Here is a 13,046-nt window from a genome sequence, read left to right as displayed (position 1 = left end):
ATGACGGTCCAGTCTCTTCTTGAAAGCTTCCAGTGATGAAGCTCCCACAACTTCTGAAGGCAACTTTATCTCTATTTCCAGGTTGAATCTCTCCTTGTTCAGTTTCCATCCATTGTTCCTTGTCTGGCCTACAGGTGCTTTGGAGAATAGCTTGGCCCCCTCCTCTTTGTGGCAGCCCCTCAAATACTGGAAGACTGCTCTCATGCCTTCTGAAGGCAATTTCTCTTCCATGGTTTGATTGTTCACACAACAGACCAAGAAATGCTGTCCAACAGCTCACTGATGGTGGCCCTTTAGTTCATGGTTGAGTGCCATTATAGCTCTGGGATAAAAACTATTCACAAAACGTGTGGTCTGAGTTTTAGTTGTTCTGTATCTTCTGCCAGAAGGCCACAGTCCAAAAAGATGGTAAGCAGGATGGGAAGAGTCTCTGAGAATGTTATTCCCATTGAGAGCAATTTGATATTATCGCATTTGGAAAAATTGCAGGGTGCAGTGATTAATCCTATCAAAACCTTTATTACACTGATGAACCAGCTTAAGGGGAATGGGATACAAAAATCAGTTTAAAAAAAGCTAAAAGGCATAAAAACGAAAGTCACACAAAATTGAAAAGCATAAAATGCATTATAAAAAGTTAAACACATACATATAAAGCAGAAGTCTTTAAAAAACCCCGATCTTTTCAAAAATTATTGTTTGTATCCCATTCGCCTTAAGCTGATTTGGGATCATCATAATTTTTTTTTTTTGATTGGAGTGTAACGGATGAGCCACATGATGAGATAAATCTCTTCGTGAGCACCGTGTTTCACCTGCAAGATGAGGGTAAATAAATAAATAATGTTTTTAAAAAGCTATTATCTCTCTTGTTTTATTTTTAAAAAGCAGTGCATGCAATAATGCAAAGGGCAGTGTGACACACGGTGCATCAGTGGGCCCTCGACCATTTTGGCACCAGGGATCAGTTTCGTGGAAGATAATTTTCCCACGGGTGGGTAGTGGGAGAGAAGATGTGCACAACGTGGATCTCTCGCATGTGCAGTTTACAGATAGTCCTCAACTTAAAACGGTTCATTTAGTGTCCGTTCAAAGTTACAACACCACTGAAAAAGTGACATGACCTTTTTTCACACCATTTGTGTGAAACCGTGACTGTTGCAGCACCCCTGACATGATCAAAATTCAGACGCTTGGCAACTGGTTCATACTTACGACCATTGCTGTCAGGTATGCCTTTCAACACTCAAGAAAGAAAAACCCTGACTCCATTTTCGTAGAGAAAGGTACTTTTACTGAGTATGAACTGATTGCAACCAAAGAAAAGCAAGGTCTGAGGCAATAGGTGCGAAAATATAGAAAGCATCCTTAAAACCCTCCCCCCCCCAATTGTCCAGTCAGGATTATCCAATCCATATCCCCCCCAGGGGTCATGTGGGGTGCAGCTTCTGATGGCGCCATCCTTCTGGTATGCCACGACCGTTGACCTCGAGTGATTATCAGCGCTCTTCCCAGCTGCTGAGGAAAACTTTCTCCCATTTACTCCACCAGCTCACTTCTCCCCTCCCAGACATTTAAACAGCTTCCCTCGCCCTGTTACAATGGCAGCCAAGCAATCAAGCAATAAAACAAGCAAAGACTGACAGTTGCAATGTCCCGGGGTCATGTAATCCCGTTTTGCGACCTTCCAGCAAGCAAAGTCAAAGGGGAACCCAGATTCACTTAACAACCGTGTTAACTAACTTAGAAAAACACAATGATTCACTTAACAAATGTGGCAGGGAAAAGTCGTAAAATGGGGCAAGCCCGCTTCACAAATGTTTCACTTAGCAACATAGACTTTGGGCTCAATTGTGGCCGTAACTCGAGGACTTCCTGTACAGTACGGTTCACGCTCCTATGTGAATCTAATGCCTGATGATCTGAGGTGGAGCTGAGGCAGTAATTCTAGTGCTGGGGAGCAGCTGCAAATGGAGATGACCCACCCACTGCTTGCCTCCAGCTGTGCAGCCCAGTTCCTAACAGGTCATGGACCAGTACTGGTCCATGTCCTGGGGGCCGGGGAGTGGGACAGCTTACTTTGAATCATAGGGCTGGAAGGGACCTTGGAGGTCTTCTAGTCCAACCCCCAGCCAAGACAGGAGACTAAAATACCTTATACCACCAGACTCCAAATTTTGGGCTTAGACAACCTAGAACTACGCCGACTTTGATCTGACCTAAGCATAGTACATAAAATTATCTGCCACAATGTCCTTCCTGTCAACGACTACTTCAGCTTCAACCACAACAATACACAAGCAAATAATAGATACAAACTCAAGATAAACCGTTCCAAACTCGATTGCAGAAAATATGACTTCAGTAACAGAGTGGTCAATGCCTGGAATGCACTACCTGTTCTGCCCCAAAGCCCCAGCTTCGGATTCCCAAGGATTGCAACATACACCAACGGTCCTTATCAAAGTTATAACGTACCAAAAATAAATAAAGTCCGGCAAAGGTTGGCAACCAGCCCAGAAGACAAGATACGATAAGACACTCACTCTTCAAAAATGCTCTTTAATAATTACACGTTGTTTCCAGCAAGAAATTACTAACTGCGTGCGATTTAAATAGGCTAAGGGAGTGGCCAATTATCCTCAAACCTTACTCTCAAGGAGACCTCCTCCTCCTGAGTAGCCACTCCTGCCTTTTGGCAGCCCTGCGTGCTCCAGCATTGAGGAGAGGCTCCTCCACTTCGTTCTCTCCACTTGAAGGAGCCTCTGGAGGTTCTGAAGGCCCTGGCTGAGTCTCTGCCTCTGGCACCACATCCTCTTCAACCGCCTCACTGTCCGACGCGAGCCCCGGCTGCGCAGGCTGCTGGCGCGATACCACACCAGCCTCCTCGTCAACGGGATTGCCATGATCCGCACAGGCTGCTGGCGGGTGACAACACTACCTGACTCTGTAGTTTCTTCCCCAAACCCCCAAAACTTTAACCTTAAACTGTCTACTGTTGACCTCACCCCGTTCCTAAGAGGCGTGCATAAGTGCACTAGTATGCCTACCATCCCTGTCCTAATATTCCTTTTTATTTACTCTTTTCATGTATTCAAATTATGTTTACACTTTTTACCTGTAATCTTATATATGCTTGACAAATAAATAAACTTAATCTTAAACTTAAACTTAAAGAATGGTTGCTGGAATTGAGTATGACTAGTTTGATGAAAAGAAGGACTAGGGGAGACATGATAGCAGCCTTCCAATATCTCAGGGGTTGCCACAAAGAAGAGGGGGTCTACCTGTCCTCCAAAGCACCTGAGGGCAGGACAAGAAGCAATGGGTGGAAACTAACCAAGGAGAGAAGCAACCTAGAACTAAGGAGAAACTTCCTGACAGAACAATTAAGCAGTGGAACATTTTGCCTCCAGAAGTTGTGGGGGCTCGATCACTGGAAGTTTTTAAGAAGAGATTGGGCAGCCATTTGTCTGAAATGATATAGGGTTTCCTGCCTAAGCAGGGGGTTGGATTAGAAGACCTCCAAAGTCCCTTCCAACTCTGTTATTCTATTCTATGTGTGGACTATTTATTTTTTTGCTGTCAACAATCACAAATTCTACCATCAACTTTGCAACCACAAGAACTATCCTATGTGAAGCCACTCAGGGATGCTTTACACATAGCCATGGCCACCCGGTCACATGGCCAGCTAGCCACGCCCACCCAGTCACATGACCTCCAAACCACGCCCACAAAATAAGCCCCGCCCACAGAACCGGTAGTAAAAAAAATTAGAACCCACCCCTGGTTGGGGGTCACCACAACATGAGGAACTGTATTAAAGGGTCGCGGCATTAGAAAGGTTGAGAACCACTGCTTTAACCAATCAATTATGGTCAAAAACCCTGGTATAACTCCATGATGGTGAACCTATGGCACGTATGCCACAGGTGGCAGGCAGCGCCCTCTCTGTGATTACACGAGCCATCGGCCCAGTTCAGCTCGCCGCGCATGTGTACATACCTCCCGCCAGCCAGCTGGTCGTCGGGTCTCTGCTGTGCATGGGGGCGCATGCATGGGAGCCTTGCACACATTGGATTTTGGGGGTTCGGGCACAGTTTGGACACTTGGTCCAGAAAAGGTTAGCCATCCCTGGCATAACTGATATAAAGGAGGAACTAATGCGGTTCTTCTTGTATAACCTGCTAGTCAAAAGTTTGCTTAGTCATAGTTTATTCAATTCGATTAAGTAAGTTTCCGAGACTCACCGGTAAGCTTTTAGATAAAATTACATTGGCTAATCTGTAAGTCTCTGGGTTGTAGAAGCCTAGCCAGCAAAGTCAAAATGAAAATAAAGCCGTTCCCTTCCCTTCAACTTCTATCTGCTTTTTAAAAAAAAAAAAACACAGCACATTATTATTATTATTAGTTTTAGTTTTTTTAGTTTAGTTTTATTTGATTTGTACTACTCCCGAAGGACTCAGGGTGGTGAACAGCCACAGGATAAAAAACATAAATACAAAATTTAAAACTGAATAAAATTGAATTAAACAATTTGGCCGAAGACAGATTTAAAACACCCCAATAAATTAAAAACGAATTAAAATTTACGTTTTAAAAAGGGAAAAAAGAGAAACAGTTAGGCCAGGCCAGCCTGATGGAATAAAAAGGTCTTGAGAGCGCGGTGGAAGGTGCGTAGATCCGGGATCCTCCGTATCTCCGGGGGGGGGGGAGCTCATTCTAGATAGTAGGTGCCCCCACAGAGAAGGCTGTCCCCCGGGGGCCACCAGTCGACATTGTTTGGCCGATGGCACCCGGAGGAGCCCCTCTCTATGAGAGCGTACCGGCCGGTGGGAGGCTATTGGTGGTAGCAGGCGATCCCATAAGTAACCAGGTCCTAAACCATGGAGCGCTCTAAAGGTGGTAACCAAGACCTTGAAGCGCACACGGAAGACCGCTGGGAGCCAGTGCAGCTCGCACAGGAGAGGTGTTACATGGGAACGCCATGTTGCTCCCATAACCACCCGCGTGGCCACACTCTGCGCCAGTTGGAGCCTCCGGGTGCACCTCAAGAGGAGCCCCATGTAGAGAGCATTGCAGTAGTCTAGTCGGGAAGTGACGAGGTCATGAGTGTCCGTGCGTAAGGGTTTTTAAAAAAATGAAGGACAACTTTAATATGCAATGCACTTTTAAAAAGCTTTTTTTTAAAAATCAATGCTTTTTTTAAAAAACAAGTATTATATTATTATTATTATTATTATTATTATTATTATTATTATAATAAAAAAGGACAGTTCTAACATGCAATGCACTCAAGGAATTATGTCCCTTTTCCTATTGCGCCACCCAAAATTCTTACCCTTAAAAAGCAGAAATAGGCTTAACTTGTTTTGCAAAGTCTTTAGGATGGGAACCGAGGAGAAGAATATAAAAATAGGCACGTGGTTCCAGAAGAGTAAACTCTGACAAGGGAGCTTCACAGACAGCTTAATACTTTAAAAGGGCTTCCCAAGCAACCGAGTTTACTCTGCTTTAGGCAAACTGCCCTGCGAATTCCTCCCTCCGTTTTCTTATGAGAAGCAATGCGAGGCAGCATTTTTGAACTACTGGATAAGGGCAGGCTTCAAAAATACCACTGGAATGGTAGCTGTCTTGCACAAATTTAGCTTTGCAGCTGACTCCCAAGTACAAGGAGCTCTTGACTTAAGACTACAATTGAGCCCAAAATTTCTGTTCCTAAGCGAAATAATAGCCAAGTCAGCTTTGCCCCGTTTTATGACTTTCTTGCCACAGTTGCTAAGTGAATCACTGCAGTTGTTAAGATCGTAACACGATTGTTAAGTGAATCTGGTTTCCCCATTGATTTTTGCTTGTCAGAAAGTTGCAAAAAGTGATCATGTGGGACACAGCAAACGTCATAAATGTGAGTCGGTTGCCAAGCTTCTGAATCAGAGGTGGGTTCCAGCAGGTTCTGACCAGTTCTGGAGAACCGGTAGCAGAAATTTTGAGTAGTTCGGAGAACCGATAGTAAAAATTCTGACTGGCCCCGCCCCCATCTATTCTCTGCCTCCCAAGTCCCAGCTGATAAGGGAGGAAATGGGGATTTTGCAGTAACCTTCTCCTGGAGCAGGGTGGGAATGGAGATTTTACAGTATCCTTTCCCTGGAGAGGGGTGGGAATGGAGACTTTACAGTATTCTTCCCCTGGAGCAGGGTGGGAATGGAGACTTTACAGTATCCTTTCCCTGGAGTGGGGAGGGAATGGAGACTTTACAGTATCCTTCCCCTGCCACGCCCACCAAGCCACACCCACCAAGCCATGCCACGCCCACCAAGCCATGCCACGCCCACCAAGCCACACCCACAGAAGCGGTAGTAAAAAACTTTGAAACCCACCACTGATCTGAATATTGATCTCATGACCCTGAGGATGCTGTAATGGTCATAAGTGTGAAAAATGGTCGTAAGTCACTTGTTTCAGTGCTGTTGTACAGTCACTAAATGAACTGTTGTACATCAAGGACTACCTGTATTGAATTTTCCTGGATCTTCTGGTTTTTTTAAAGCAGCCATACATATAATTGCTTTAAAAAAAAAGAATCTAACTTTCTCATGGGACTCGATGGATAATGAGAGATTTAACTGGTTTTTGGATGTGTTTTAAGAACAGCTGAAGCACTAAATGCTAAACACTTTTCTAACATTGGGAAGAGGTATTTTGAAGCGACGCAATTAAATGTTTCCAACCACATAACTTCTGGGAATTTGGGGTATTCCCTCACTTGCCTCAGTTTATAGAAGTATTTTGCTCACTAAGCAACTTTCCCTGAAGGTAATTTATCTCCATAATGATGTTTTTCCCTCAGTTCAGCCAGGCATAGGTGGGAGGTTTAACTACTTAAATATCTTGCATGCCAATATTTGCATCTCTAACAGCAATCTCTACTCTTCCCTTTTCTGCAGCCAATAAGTCTCTATATCAGGGGTGTCAAACTTGATTTCATTGAGGGCAGCATCAGTGATGGGTTTCAAAACCCATAAAAAAAAATTCAAAAAATTTTACTACTGGTTCTGGTGGGCGTGGCATGGCTTGGTGGGCATGGCTTGGTAGGTGTGGCAGGGGAAGGATACTGTAAAATCCCCATTCCCTCCCCACTCCTGTGGGAAGGATACTGCAAACTCTCCATTCCCACCCCACTCTGGGGCCAGCCAGAGGTGGTATTTGCCGGTTCTCTGAACTACTCAAAATTTCCGCTACCGGTTCTCCAGAACTGGTCAGAACCTGCTGAAACCCACCACTGGGTCGCATCAGGGTTGTGTTTGACCTGGGGGGCGGCTGGTGGGGGGGGCAGGGGAGGCATAACCAGGGATGGGCATGGCCAGTTCAATGTCACTCATTGAGGCTCAGTTTTCGGACACGATGGCCTCCTGCAGCCCTCTGCCAGCAAAAATGGAGCTCGGGGAGGCCACATGCAGCCCATCTGGGCTCAGTTTTCGGCTGCAACAGCCTCCTGCAGCCCTCTGCCAGTGAAAAAGGGGCGGCCCTCCCGAGCTCCGTTTTTGCTGGCAGAGGCACCGCAGAGGCGGTTCTTGGTTGTTTCCAGGGCGGCCCCGCAGGCTAGATCTAAGCATCCTCTATGGGCCTGATCCGGCCCGCGGGCCTTGAGCTCTATACTCTAAGATGGAAATCCTTAAACCCCAAAGCTTTTGTAGCCCATGACATTTTAGTAAGACCACCCCTAGAATACTGCATTCTATTTTGGTCACTGCAATATAAAAACGATGTTGAGACTCTAGAATTTAATTTTAATTTAATTTAATTAATTCAATTTATATGCTGCCCCTCTCCGAAGACTCAGGGCAGCTAGAAAGAGTGCAGAGAAGAGTAAGAAAGATGATTAGGGGGCTGGAGGCTAAAACATAAGAAAGGTAAGATTGCAGGAATTAGGTACGTCTAGTTCAATAAAAAGAAGGGTGACATGGTACCAGACTTCCAGTATTTGAGGGACTGTCACAAAGCAGAGGGGGTCAACCTCTTCTCCAAAGCCCTGGAGGGCAGGAGAAGAAGAAACGGATGGGAACTATTCAAAGAGGGATCCTTAGAACTAAGGAGAAATTTCTTGACAATGAGAACGATCAGTGGAACGACTTGCTTCTGGAAGTTGTGGAGCTCCATCACCGGGGATTTTTAAGAAGAGACTGAATAGCCGTTTGATGAAATTAGATACTGTAGATAGATGATAAATAGATAGACGATAGATGAAGATGATATTATCTATCTAAACTATCATCTACCTCTGTTTGTCTCTCTGTCTCTCTCTGTCTCTCTCTCTCCATCTCTCTCATCTATCTATCTATCTATCTATCTATCTATCTATCTATCTATCTATCTATCTTTATCATCCATCTCTATCCATCTCTATCTATCTATCATCTATCTATCATCTATCTATCTATCTATCTATCTATCTATCTATCTATCTATCTATATCTATCATCCATCTCTATCTATCTATCATCTCTATCTATTATCTATCTGTCTATCATCTACCTATCATCTATCATCTATCAATCTATCAATCAATCAATCTATCTATCTATCTATCTATCTATCTATCTATCTAATCATCTATCTATCTATCTATATCTATCATCTATGTACCTATGTATATCTATCTATCTATCTATCTATCTATCTATCTATCTATCTATCATCTCTATCTATCTACCTATCAACAATCTATCTATCATCTATCTATCATCTATCTATCATCTTCATATCTATCTATCATCTATCTATCTATCATCTAGCTATCATCTACATATCTAGCTATCATCTAGCTATCATCTATCTGTCTATCATCTATCATCTATCATCTATCTATCTATCGTCTATCTAGCTATCATCTATCTAGAGTATCTACATCTAAGATAGATGATAGATTATTGATAGATGACAGATAAGTGATAGATAAATATTGTTATGATTGTTCACACAGTCAGCCAGATGTTTAGACTGGATCTGTCTTTTTTATCCACTTATCGAGTCTTTCCCAAGGACTTGGGATAGGCAGATGTGGATGTTTGATTTGCCTGGAATAGTATAGGATCTCCTGCTTGAGCAAGGGGTTGGACTAGAAGGCCTCCAAGGTCCCTTCCAACTCTGTTATTATGTTATTTAATTTTATTTTATTCTCTTTGTGCAAAGCATAACTTGGTTGTCATCTTTAGCTTGTAAATCAGCACGAAATGAACATTTGTGTTGGACCCTGGTCTTTAGGACAGTTTCATTTAAGAGCTTCCATCTGTTGCTCCATATTTTCACTAAAAGGTCATGGGTTAATTTAGTAACTGAAAGATCCAAGCAAGGACAATTAGCACATTTCATTTAATACATCCAGAGTATCCCATTTAATAAGAAATTTCTAACGCTGCCCTCAAAATAGGACTGTAATGAAGCTGATACAGCAGCCTCAGGTTTTACTGTTGGGGTCTCTGTACATCAAAGAGCCCACCTGCCATCTCAGCTAATATTACATTTCGTGGCAAGTATAAACTTTTCGGTTGCAGAGTTTATGCTGTATCACAAACTGACCTAACACAACTGTAGTGTTTGTCTCACTGTGCTATTTCCTTTGCAAGGACTTGGGGAAAATGTACATCACCCGTCTTGCAGAACAAAATTAATTGCTCATTATAAAATATTCTTTATGTGTTCTATGAGAGATAACATTCTTGGAACTTATTACCAGAAATAGAGGGTGGTTTGCAGGCATTTCTCGGATGAAATGTGTTGACCCTTGGGCCTGCAAATATGATCTCAAATAAGCTTAAATTTGTGCTTATTTTATTTGTGTACAAATAGAATTTCCATCTAATACACACCACTCAATAGTTAGGAATTCTGGGGTCCTCTTTTGCATCTGAATTGTTAAGGATATTGGTGTTGTGTTACCAACCAGCAGAGTAAATGCACAAGGAAACGTTGCTGAGAGCAATGAATAAGAGATATGCAAACTGGTTTATCAAAAGCTTACTTTATAGTAGAAAAACAGTCTCATAGTCTTTAAACAAATTCCAAATCTTTGCCAGTTAAATCAGTCCAGTAATTACAGATATCTTCTTATCCAACAAACAGTAGTTAGTTAAAATAACAAACTCACTCTGGTTCACAAACCACGATGGTAGCAGATCCATCAAATGATGATTAGCAGATGGCAACTCCTCTCAATGGTAGCATATCATACTCTGGTAGCATATCACATCAGCTTCATCATCAAACTGAATATGTTACAATACCTTGCTTAAATACTCTCACAACCAGTCATTACCTAATTACAGCATGACTCAGCATTACAATGAATACCTTTAAAGTAACATAATACATTTACAGATTAAAGTTACAGTACACATATATTGCCTGGACAACTGTTAGGCTCAAACCATATCCTAACATGAATGTTGAGAGGAAAGAGTCAAAGTGAGCAGACAATCCTTTAGTGTGGATTTCATAGTTTTGGTTCAGTAGTTACAGTAAAGACCAGACTAGAAAACAAGAGACCATGAGTTCAGTTGGGTGACTTTGAGCCAATCAGCCGGAGTTGGTGAGTTCTAGTCCCGCCTTAGGCAAGGAAGTCAGCTGGGTGACCTTGGGCCAGTCACATTGTCTCAGCCCAACCCACCTCACAGGGTTGTTGTTGTGGGGAAAAGAGGAGGAAGTTGTGTTGAATATATTTGTTGCCTTGAGTTATTTATAAAAATAATAAAGGCAAGGAATAGATAGATAGATAGATAGATAGATAGATAGATAGATAGATAGATAGACAGACAGACAGACAGACAGACAGACAGACAGACAGACAGACAGATGAAGGAAAGAAGAAAGGAAGGAAGGAACAAAAGAAGGAAGAAAGAAAGAAAAAGAAAGAAAGAGAAAGAAAAAAGAGAAAGGAAGAAAGAGAAAGGAAGGAAGGAAGGAAAGAGAGAGAGAAAGAAAGAGAGAAAGAAAGGAAAGAAAGAAAGAGAAAGAAAGAAGGAAGGAAGAAGAAAGAGAGAGAGAAAGGAAAGAAAGAAAAAAAAGAAAGAAGGAAGGAAGGAAGGAAGGGAAGAAGGAAGGAAGGAAGGAAGGAAGGGAAGAAGGAAGGAAGGAAGGAAGGAAGGAAGGAAGGAAGGAAGGAAGGAAGGAAGGAAGGAAGGAAATTGGTCTTACATCTGAACCAATCAAGAACTACTCTTTGGCAGTAGCAAAATGAGTCCTAGAAAATAAATATAAAGTATTTAGAAGAATAGTTTTATTGTCAGCTCCATTATTACTGCTGCAAAGGGTGATAGGAACACGTTGCTAGATAAAGATCCTTCCAGTTTTTACTGTGGAGTTCACAGGCAGATATTTTTTAATAGCATTCAGCTATGAAAAGACGTAGCCGTGGACTGCAGAGAGCAAAACAATTCCTAACAAGGCTGCCAATTTCCATTCCATTTTACATGCTGCCCTTTAAAAGTTTATACTGCTGCCGTTCAGAGAGATTCTGTCTGAATATAATTTATGCACCATCTGTAAACAAAACTGAAATGTCTGGCATGCTTCTTCTGTGCTGGGGTGAAATGTTAGCATAGAACTGAAAGTAACTGTTTTTGCAAGTTCACAGAGATTGAAAATTATTTTCATTTTGCAACCAGCAAGTTAACTGGAGGTTACTGGAGGGCCTCTGGAATGCATTCTTAATGCAAATCTTTTTAGCAAATATATCCCACTGATAAGATTCATATATGTCGTTAAAACAAAATGTTGCTCATTGGCTCTCAATGTGATCTCTGAATCTAGCCAGCGCAGTTTGCAAATAACAGTTTGCGTTCCTTAGTGGAAATCAAATAAATTGTGGTTTATTATAACAAGAGGCAATAATAGATTGTGCAAAGTCGACCTTTTGTATCGTTTCACAGGCTGAAAGTAGGAAACAATCAATAAAAGAATGACTAAATCATATGGATAAGTTTTTAAAATTTAGAACATGAGAACCATTTCCTTTTAAAGACTCCATAATCCTCTGCGAGGTGGTGTCTGTGCAACTGAATGGAGCTAGCAGAGTGTTTTAATGGCCGGGTGCCCTTCCTGTTGCCAATGCGGAGTTTTGTTCAGCAGATACACTGTATATTCTCAGTGTGCCCAGAGAGAGAAATACCTGCCTCTACCTAGAATCAAACTCACAGCCTCCTGATTCTGAGGCGAGAGCTTCACCTCTAGGCCACCACACCACTCCATTTAGAACATGAGAATGGTGCGAACAAAATATTTTTAGGAAGTTCGAATACGCAACCTAAGAAAAATGTCAACTGTGTCACATGGTAAACTACAGAAACATTAAGCATTTTTTCTTTAGAAAAATTGTCAGATTCACATTTGCAATGTGTGTTAATCCAGGAGCCTTCAAACGTGACAACTTTAAGACTTGTGGACTTCAACTCCCAGAATTCCCCAGCCAGCATCTTTTAATGTAATGTAAAGCATGTAAAATGGAATGGAAATTGGCAGCCTTGCTAGGAATTGTTTTGCTCTCTGCAGTCCATGGCTACGTCTTTTCATAGCTGAATGCTATTAAAAATAACTACCTATGGACTCCACAGTAAAAACTGGAAGGTTCTTTATCTAACAACACGTTCCTACCACCAGTAATAATGGAGCTGACAATAAACGATTCATCTAAATACTTTATATTTATTTTCTAGGATTCAGTTTTGCCACTGCCAAAGAGTAGTTCTTGATTGGTTCAGATGTAAGACCAACTTTAAGACTTGTTGAATCCACAAGTCTTAAAGTTACTCCATTTGGAGATTCCTGGGTTGATCCAAGAAGAAAGACAGGAAGAATATTAGAACAGAACAGAATAACAGAGTTGGAAGGGACCTTGGAGGTCATCTAGTCCAACCCCCTGCTTAGGCAGGAAACCCTACACCACTTCAGAAAAATGGTTATCCAATCTCTTCTTAAAAACTTCCAGTGTTGGAGCATTCACAACATCTGGAGGCAAGTTGTTCCACTGATTAATTATTCGAAGTGTCAGG

The sequence above is a fragment of the Pituophis catenifer genome, unplaced genomic scaffold (genome assembly GCF_029215685.1).
Source record: "Pituophis catenifer annectens isolate HBS135680 unplaced genomic scaffold, rPitCat1.0.hap2 SCAF_14, whole genome shotgun sequence".
Lineage (NCBI taxonomy): Eukaryota > Metazoa > Chordata > Lepidosauria > Squamata > Colubridae > Pituophis > Pituophis catenifer.
The sequence above is the reverse complement of the archived record's forward strand: the minus strand, read 5'-3'. Positions refer to the sequence as shown.